Source organism: Nelumbo nucifera, chromosome 7 (genome assembly GCF_055504915.1).
Source record: "Nelumbo nucifera cultivar China Antique chromosome 7, China Antique-T2T, whole genome shotgun sequence".
NCBI lineage: Eukaryota > Viridiplantae > Streptophyta > Magnoliopsida > Proteales > Nelumbonaceae > Nelumbo > Nelumbo nucifera.
Genome location: NC_142655.1, coordinates 50,934,110 through 50,945,125, shown reverse-complemented (window position 1 = coordinate 50,945,125; position 11,016 = coordinate 50,934,110).

Sequence of the window (11,016 nt, the reverse complement as noted above, 5' to 3'; positions counted from 1 at the left end):
AGTTAAAATAATGAAATTATGTAATAAATTTATAAAAAAATTCTTAAAAGTAGAAAAATAATTATAATAGAATTCATATATTCATATTAATAATAATTTAATATTTTACAAAATTAAATAATGAATTACATAATAATAGTACAATTCTAACTTTATGGATTATTAAATTCAATAAGTAATTAATATTTTACGAATTTAAATAACAATATTATTTCAATAACTAAATAATATTGTAAATAACTAATTTCACTTATATCAATTAATAATTATAGAAAATAACTATCAACAAAATTATATTTATTAGTAATAATTTTACAATAATAGTGTATATTCATTATATATTTACATATACTATAATTAATATTTATTTTATTTTCTGTAATTTTTTATTGTTTTTTATAAATATGCTTTCAATAATTATCTATAAATGTATTATTATTTTTCTTATTTAATATAACTTTATCAATAATTATTGGAGATTAAATAAATATTATTTAACTTTTGAAATTTAATTTATCATATTTATTGTATTTTTGTTATAAATTTATTTTTAGTAAATATATATTTTTTATAATTTATAGATTAATACTTATTAGACATTAAACTATTATTTAAGATTACACAATTTATTGAGTAATTTAGTAATTTTTAGTATTTATTATATTTTTGTAATTATTGTATTTTTATTATATATCTATTATATTTTCATTATAACTTACTTTCAATGATTGTGTACATTTGCTATAAATTTTCGATAATTGTTGGAGATTAAACTATTGCTATTTATTAGAGATTAGACTATAAATTTAGTTGAAATTAGGAGTGTTCAATGACTGGTTCAGTTCAGTTGCAGGTTGTTTCACCAACCAAATCAATCTGGTCAAGTTCGTAGTTTGTCACTTGAAACTGATTGACCATTAACGAAAACCCACCGACTCGCACGGTGGGGATAATCGTGTAAGGAGAGGCATGGTGACAAGGACCTATGCTTTGTTAAGCGAAAGTTAAACAATAGAAATACATAACAGTACATAATTGTTTTATATTTTAACTTTTTAATAAATAATCCGATCAAACTCAAGCCGTATTGGTCAGTTTTCTAGTATTTCAGATTGGCTTTGGTTTAATAAATATATATTAATATTTTTATATTTTAAATTTAATTTTTTTAATATGGGAAAGTAGGAAAATTCCCATATTTGTTAGTCTAAAATATTTAATATCATAGATTTAATTTTTGTAATTTATTTTTTACAACATCATTGTAATTTATGAAATGTAAAGTTAATTTTTAATTTTTAATTTTTTGAACAAACAAATTTATGAAATGTAAACTTTCTCTCCTCTCCCATTCCCACCACTCCCATTAAACCATGCCACCCAACTACCTAAAAATATTCCTATAATCTCTCTCCTAAGGTATCTCATTTAAACCAATAGAAAAGTATCATGTTGCCCCACTCCCTAATCAATTCCTAAAATGCATCCTCCAATCTATATCCCCTCTCCCCCATTTAAAATATTTATATTAATTAATAAATAGTTAAATACGGTTAATATTTAATCCCACCCATATTCAATGAGTATTAAATAGTGTTATTACCAAAAGTTAATAAATACGGTTAGTAAATTATCAAAAATTAATAACTATTGTTATTAATTAACTCATTAACAACATTTTATAGAAACTGAGAATTATATTTAACAATTATCAAAAAGTATAAAATTTTAGTTATTGTTATTATTATAATTAATAACCGAATACAAATGGGGGAACAAAAAATTATAATGTTAGAAAATGAAATTATTAATTAATTTATATTGAAAATAAAATATAAATTAGTGTAATTTTGTTAGTAAACTAACAAATAAAAAATATATTTAATAACAAATTTAAAAAAGTCAATAAATCCCCATAGTTACACAAATGTAATAAAATTTTCATAAAACTACATTTTTGTAAAATAACATTTTTGAAATTAAAAGATATAAAGTATTTGAAAGTTTATTTAAAATGCATTAAATAATTATTAAAAATTATTAGAATATGTTGGAAATTTTAGGAAAATTTATTACATTTGATATATTTTGGAAAACCATTGAAAAATTATGTAATTTTCATTGCAAATTATTGAAATTTGTCAACACAAATTTCGTGTATTTGATTAGCACAAAATATGAAGACAAATTACAAAAATAAATTTGTAATAAAGAAAACAAACAAGAGAATTAACTCTCTTTGATTTCCGCTCGATGACATGAGCAACCTCTGATTGATGGTCGAATTTGGTGAAGACGAGGGCCGTTGGTGTGTTTCTCGTACTTCTTGAAGTGTTGATGTAGATTTCCTTAATTTTGGTGCTTTAGGAGATTTGGTGTAGATTTCTTCACTCCGGGCTTCGCGCTTGATTGGCTGTGAATGATGCTTCTTTAAGAAAGGCCCTTTTGTGGTGGCTTGATTTTCTTTGGAGAGCTTGAATCCAAGTGTTGTAGAGAACGAAGAAGCTTTTCCCTTTTTTCTTCTCTTTGGATCTTATAGTTGCTGGAGGTTGCAAGAGCTTGTGGTTGTTTGCAATCTTCAAGTGTTGGTGTGTGAGAGCTTCTTGCAGTGTGATTCTCTCAAAAGGAAGAAAAAATGCATTATTTCTTCCTACGCAAGGCTATTTATAACCAAGGGTTAAGGTCGCCACCTCAACTCACTTAGCTAACCAATCCCATGGGAATGGGGTGTTGGGTTAGCATTAAATCCTATACATTCACCATTATGTAGGAGTTAGTGGTCTTGCCAATGGGACCACCCTATTACAATAGGAGATGTGTCAAATTGTACTTAATACACTTGGATCCTTAGGCCATACATATTAATGTAGACTTGGGCCTTGGGCCCATGGATGCCCATATTATTTTAGAGGCTATCATATAAATTCAGCCCATTTGTTTGGTTTAAAAATTCACATGTCTACATACTATTCATCATCTTCTTTATCAAAAAAAAATGAAACAAAGTCCAAACTGTTCATCATCTTCTTTTTCAAGAAAATGAAGATCCGAGAACCCAAAATCAGAGATAGTGATAACCTGTCACTAAGGGGTTACTACAAGTCTACAACCGACCGACCCATGCTACTATGTTAGCACCACTAATTTCAGAGATATTGATAACCCGTCACTAAGGGAAAAAAGACACATCGTATCTGTAAAAGATGATAACAAGAAGCAATTAAGGGCAAAGAATCAAACCCCATAATCTTCAATAACAAATCTCCAATCTTTCAAGTTATAATTCAAACTCCATCCGAGCTTTAAAACCCTGAGTATCTACAGCTTAGTCAAGAAATCAATCGCAACCCAATCCGGCTGAGTTGATGACCAATGCAGTTGCTCAATCGCTGTCTCGGATGTATAAGCCAGAATTGGATCCAATCCACCCTCCACCAGCTGACCAATCAACAAAAGATCCCATTTCAACGCTTGAGAGTCATCTCTAGCCGTACATATATGACAACTACTATGTGGCGCCCAAGCTATTGCGTTAACACTAGCCTCTACAACTCCACCACTAGTAGTGTCCGAAATTGGATGTCCAAAACGAGGTCGGATCTGCTCCTCACACCAGCGCCTCACTAGCGCCTCACACGCACATCCTACCATGCATTGGGAACATCTCCCGTACTTATTAATGAATATTCATGGGAAATGTTCCCAATGCACGGTGGATGTACCTGTGAGGCGCTCATTTGTGAGGAGCAGATCCCATCTCGTCCAAAATCACCACCTTAGCACTGCTTGTTCCACCCCAATCGCACAAGCAGTGTATCGGATTTGAAGCTTTCATAGAAGCATAAAAAGAAGAATGTTCAAAGTCCGGCCAAAGTAGGTGAATAGGTGATTTTCCACTTAGGATTCGGGAATGGCGTTTCATTATGAGATCCCCCGTCGGTTGTTCTTCTTGCCCGCCTTATTGGTTCTGACTATCTCAGGTGTAAGCAAAAACCTTGCCAGCGACAGTTTTCCTATCAGAGAAGCCAATGTGCATGACCTGCGAGAAAACTTGTGGAGTTCAACCTCAGAGAGATTTGTAAGCTGAACCTAGTACTCCGTTGAGTAATAGAGGTGAACCCTGATGCACTGGATCAGTCTGACAAGGCTGATTGGGAAAGAAAGATGAATGCGCCAGCTATCGGGTTGTCCCTGTTTGGCCTGCACGGAATTCCGGTTCTTTTCAAGGATAACACCGCCATTAGGGACAGGCTGAATGCAACAGCGGGGTCGTTAGCGCTGGAAGGATCGATTGTCCCTGGTGACGCCGGTGTGGTGAAAAAGCTAAGAAAAGTAGGAGCTATCATCTTCGGGAAGGCCAACCTTACCGAGTGGTCACATTTTTGTTCTGTAAATCAACCCAATGAATGAAAGAGGTGTTGGAAAATGGGGTCACTATAACTTTGGAGGAGAAGCTCTGAGGCGCGTCTGAAGACACTATCTTTAGAACGTTATTTTCCCCCACTCTGTTTCACTGAGTTTGTTGTTTGGTTACAGGCAAATCCGTTCCCAAGATACAATAGAGCCTTGGGCGAGAATCTACAACCAGCAAAGTTGAAGAATCTTCGAAGAAACCTTCTATGAGACTATAGCAGATCGGACTGAGAGAGAGAGAGAAAGTGGATTTCGAAATTATGTGTGTTTGGAGTCCGATTCATGCTCCTTAAATAGTTTATGAAGAGGTATGAAGAAAAGGTAGGTGCTAGTTCAGAGAAGGCACCTTGAACAATCACAATTTCAAACATTATGATTGTTTAAAAAGTTGTTAACAGCTAATGACTGTTAACTTTGAATTGTGCCTCTTGATCACACCCGATCGAATTGTGACCATTGATCTCATCAACGGTGATCAACGGTCAACATCGCACCAAAACCAAAGCTGCCCTTCGCAAGCCACGCGAAGTGCGAGCAAAGTGCGCTTCTAAAGCGCCTCATTGCGCAGCATGTGCGTGCGCGTTGCACGGTATCCAACCCCCATACTCTCTTCTACTATTTGTAAGGAGTGTAAATCAACTCCTATTAAAATACTGAAAACAAAGCTTATAATTATCCAATGTGGGACAAGTTCAAAACTGGGTTTTGTAAGAGAAAATCTAATTTTTCAATCAAGTGTGCAGGTGCAATTTCTCATGTAATTGACCAATCAAACTCATTGGATTTAATCTCTTATGAGATAAAAATCTAATAATCCCCCACATTGATGATCAATTACATAGTTCTCTCTCAACCCAAACTATTATGACACAATTATGCATACAAAAGGTGTTTATCAACTTAAACCTTTTGTTAGTATAGATATCTCAGAGCCTTGTCAAAGTTATTGGTGGTAAGGCCTTAAACCAATTACTCTCAAGACAGACCGGAGACACCCATACACACAGAAATGTCCAGTCTCTACAAGAATTTCAAGTTTTGCTCAGCACTGTTATGGCCATGTGCTTTTTCCTAGTTTCATGAACAATCCCGAGAGCAAACCCAAACTCTCATGAGAAGTGGCACCACTTCTATGTTCACATAGGTGAAGTTCTACTATGTGTTCTGTTATTTGACACATTTCAGAATTTCATTAAGAGTTTAACTCAACCTCTCATCATAACGGACATCACTGTTTATGTTGTGATGGGAAATTTCTCAATGTCAGTGCTAACAGTCACATTGCTATAACTTGTTTTTACCCATTAAACCGAATACTGATGGTTTTTCAGTTCAGATCGGGTTACCATTACAGGTGACTAAGTAAAGGGTTTTAATTCCATCTCTTTGGTTGTCATTCTTACCAATTCTGTAGCCAAGCCCTTGGTAAGAGGATCAGCCAAGTTTTTTACTTGACCTCACATAGGTTATAGTGATGACTCCATCTTGAATCAGTTGCCTAACAACTTCATGTCTCAGACTTATATGTTTGGACTTACCATTGTAGGTACCATTGTAGGCTCTTGACAGAGTTGCCTCACTATCTTAGTAAATGGAAATTAGAGGCATAGGACTAGGCAAAAGTTTTATATCCAATAATAAATTCCTAATCCATTCAGCCTCTTTTCCAACAACTGCTAAGGCTATAAATTCGGATTGTACAAGCTTCCTATTACACTAGCATACTCAAATTTCTCATGTTTAAAACCAAAAGTTAGGATGCAAGAATCAAATTTCTCATGCCACTGTTTAGGTGCTTGTTTTAATACATATAGTGATTTGACCAGCTTATAGAATTTCTTCTCATTTCCAAGAAGAACAAATCCTTCTGGTTGTTCCATATAAGCTTATTCATTTAAATCACTATTTAATAAAGTAGTTTTAACATCCATTTGGTGCACAGATAAGTGATAAATGGATACTAATGCTATGAGTGTTCTAATAGAAGTTGTTCTAGCCACTGGTGCATAGGTGTCAAAGTAATCAATCCATTCTTTTTTACTAAATCCTTTGGCTACCAATCTAGACTTAAAAATTTGTACAGTTCCATCAGTGTTGTATTTTCTTCTAAACACCCATTTACATTTTATTGGTTTTGATCCTGGAGGCAGGTCTACTAGTACTCATGTGTTATTTGACATTATTGAATTCATTTCATCATTTATAGCTTCCTTCCAAAAGGCAGCATCTCTAGAGGTCATGGCATCACTGTAGGTTTTTGGATCATTTTCAATGTTTAGGACAATAGGTATCTTATTTAAAATCTTCTCTCTATCTGCCTCAACCAAAAATACAATTGACTGAGTGGAGATAAAATCTGAACCTAAGTGTTTCTCTGTTCTTTGTTTTTGACTTCTTCTAGGTCCTATCGTAGGTGTTATAGTTGTGTAATTTCTTTTTTCAGTCTCATTATTTTCAATAGGTATTGAGATCTGAGTTTCATTTTCAGGTTCTCTGTCATTTTCTGTGGATTCATTTTCTGTAGATTCAGAACACAGTTTATTTTCAAAGAATTCAACATCTCTAGTTTCAATTATTATGTTGGACTCTAAGTCTAGAAGCCTATAGACCTTGCTATGTTCTGCATATCCAACAAACATACTTCTCTTAGCTCTGAGTCATAACTTGGTTTTTTTAGGATCTGAAACTTTATAATATGCTAAGCACCCCTACACTTTTAGATATGCTAAATTAGGCTTTCTTCCTATCCATAATTCATATGGGCATTTGTTATTAACTCTAGAAACAATTATGTTATGTAAATGACAGGCTATTAGGAGTGCTTCCCCCCACAGGTTTAATGGTGCATTAGCTTTTAACAACATGCAGTTTATCATTTTTGTAAGTGTTCTATTTTTCTTTTCAGCCAAGTCATTCTATTGAGGGGTATAGGGAGCAGAACACTGATGTATTATTCCAAATTCTTCACAGAAAGAACTAAACTCATTTATAAAGTATTCAAGACCCCTATAACTTCAAAGGATTTTAATTTTCTTTTCTAGTTGATTTTCAACTTTAGTCTTATACAATTTAAACATGTCAAAGGCTTCATCCTTAGTTCTCATAAGGTAGACATAGGTGTACCTAGAAAAGTCATCTATAAATGTTATGAAGTATATCTTACATTTTCTAGTTAATACACCATTGAGTTCACGGATGTCAGAATGAATTAGTTCTAGAAGTTGAGAATTTCTCTCAACACTAGGGAAAAGTTTCTTAGCCATTTTAGATTTTACACATATCTCACATTTTTCAGTTGATTCATTACTGTAAGCAATTATACCAAGTTTGCTCATGTTCTTTATAGATTTAAAATTCAAGTGTGCTAATCTATCATATGCCATAAAGAGAGAATCAACAATACAAGCAGAAACTTTTCCTTCGTTAATACTTAATTTGAACATACCATTACAACCATATCCCTTTCCAACAAATATCCCATTCTTGGATATGATTAGTTTGTCAGATTCAAAGACAACTTTGAATCCCCTCTTACAAACAAGATTTACTGAGACCAAGTTCTTTCTAATGTCGAGAATATGGAGAACATTCAGGAGAGTCAGTGTCTTTTCGGAGGTGAAGTTCAACTCTACACTACCTCTTCCAACAACTTTGGCACTTGTTTGATTTCTCATCTGTACCTCCTGGCCATCAGTCACTTGTTCATATATATCTTGAACAAGGACATGTCCTTCATGTCCTTTCAAACATGGACTGTGGCGCCTGAATCAAACCACCATCCAAAAGACGATTCTGCCATGTTGACTTCAGTAATCATGGCCACTAGATTGTCTTCTACCATGTTTGCAGACTTGGTTCCGCCTTTTCGATGTCGACAGACTTGGGCATAATGCCCCTTCTTTCCACAAACATAGCAGGATCCTTTCGTATTGTTACTCTTCTTGAAGTTCCCATCCTTCTTCTTTACTTGTAATGCAGGGTCAGTTTTCTTTGATCCGTTTTCTACAAAATTGACCTTAGAGTTCAGCATACCGGCCAGGGTCTTATCCCTACTGTCTCTAATCTGAGACTCTTCTTCAATATGAAGGTGTTGTTGAATTTGCTCCAAGGTAAGTTCTTTAGCCTTGTGTAGAAGCTTCTTCCTGTAATCCTTCCAAGAAGGTGAAAGTTTGGCAATGATTGCTCCCACTTGGAGAGATTCAGGAATGATGATGTTAAGGGATCGAATTTTGTTGACTATCACCTGTATTTCATGAACTTGCTCCAGTATGGGTTTATGGTCATTCATGGTGAAGTCAAAGTATTCTGCAGTAAGATACTTATTCGTACCCGCTTCTTGCACTTTGTATTTGAACTCCAGGGCCTTCCAGATTTCTTTTGGAGATGTAAGTTCCTTGTAGAAGTTGTAGAGCTGATTTGATAAGACATTTAATGTGTCCTCGGCACAGAAGTGAGTCATCTTCTCGTTTTGCTCTTTCCTTCTTTAGTTTTTCTAAGTCTTTGTCAGTGGGTTCAAGAAGTGATTGCAGATTCGGGTCCAATAGATAGTATAGTTTTAGTGTGGTCAGAAAGAAGATCACATTGTCTTGCCATCGGCTGAAGTTTGCTTCATCGAACTGGTCTAGTGGAACAAGATCTTGGTTCATCATCTTGATTGAAGTCATGCTTGCTTCCGCCTTCATTGCCAAATAACATTCTAAAATTGTTGGAAAATGGGATCATTGTAACTTTGGAGGAGAAGCTCTGAGGCGCGTCTGAAGACACTGTCTTTAGAACGTTACTTGTCCCCACTCAGTTTTACTGAGTTTGCTGTTGGTTTACAGACAAATCCGTTCTTAGGATACAACAAAGCCTTGGGTGAAAATCTACAACCAGCAAAGTTGAAGAATCTCCGAAGAAACCTTCTGTGAGACTGTAGCATATCGGACTGAGAGAGAGAGAGAAAGTGGATTTCGAAATTGTGTGTTTAGAGTCTGATTCATGCTCCTTAAATAGTTTATGAAGAGGTATGAAGAAAAGGTAGGTGCTGGTTCAGAGAAGGCACCTTGAACAGTCACAATTTCAAACATTGTGACTATTTAAAAAGTAGTTAACAGTTAATGATTGTTAACTTTGAATTATATCTCTTGATCACACCCAATCGAATTGTAACCGTTGATCTCATCAATGGTGATCAACGGTTAGCATCACACCAAAACCAAAGCCGCCCTTCGCGAGCCACGCGAAGTGCGAGCAAAGTGCGCTTCTAAAGCGCCTCATTGCGCAGCATGTGCGCGCATGTTACGCGGTATCCAACCCCCATACTCTCCTCTACTATTTCTAAGGAGTGTAAATCATTTCCTATTAAAATACTGATAACAAAGCTTATAATTTTCCAATGTGGGACAAATTCAAAACTGGGTTTTGTAAAAGAAAAGCTAATTTTTCCATCAAGTGTGCAGGTGCAATTTCTCATGTAATTGACCAATCAAACCTATTGGATTTAATCTCTTATGAGATAAAAATCCAACAAGAGGTAGGAGAGCGGGTGATTTTTTTCTGGTGTTCGTTGTCTTCTTCTTCTGATGTTCTTCGTTGATATAATTTCAAAAGCAACCTAGTACGAAAATATACAATCTTTTCAGTTTTCACTTCTCCTATTTTCTTCTTCTTCTGATATTTTTCTGGTGTTCTTCGTTGATCTATTTCTAGTTTATTTGACTTTTTCCTGGTGTTCTTCGTCTTCTCCAACAATGGCACTGGATTCTTTAATTTCAACTTTTCCTACGTGCATTCAAGCATCGATTTCAATTTTTTCAGCAATGCATTCGCTTGACATTATCAGCGTAAGAGAGCTGGTTTTCGTAATCTCAATAATTGCAAGTGTGAACAGTGGTTCCTAATTACATTTGTCGAAATAGATGATGAGTCATATCGTAATTTTAAATTTGGAATTCATGCATTATACGAAATAGTTGAGAGGTATTTATGCCTTTTTATTTTCTAATTGACGGTGACTGTGAATTAACACCGGATATTAAATTATTAGAAAATAAAAATTTGAATATTAAATTGTCGCGTTTTAAAGATCGAGTATTAAATTACACTCATATATAAATCTTGATTGTTTTATTTTGGAATAACAAAACGGGTCCCCGCTAGTAAATGCTAAACAGACCTATGCTCACCAACCAAACGTGAAACATCAATCCGCATCGCCACCGGCCATGTCTTGCCTCCAGGCTGTCGATGTGGATAACCAAACTACTGGTCCCATGTCCCCGCCGATCAGAGCCAGTAAATGAGCAGATTTTGATCTACTACCGATGGTGGGTCCCTGCTGCGATCATAAAAAACCTGTGATTTACATCTTTAAGCGTCCATCTCGATGACTCAGCTCGGCCAGTCCCTTTCCTAACAGAATCGTGTCCGCACATTCTATGACTCCACAACTAAATTCTTCGGTTTCTTGCTTGGAAAACGACAGGTGCCTGGTGGGGATTCGCCTGGCTGTCAGAGCTACAGTGCGCCTTATCCACAGCGGTTCGACAGCCGGCCGTCGTGGTCACGAGTTTGGTGGGGCCCAGTGGACTGGCGCATGGTGCACGCGTTCCGTTGGGGGCC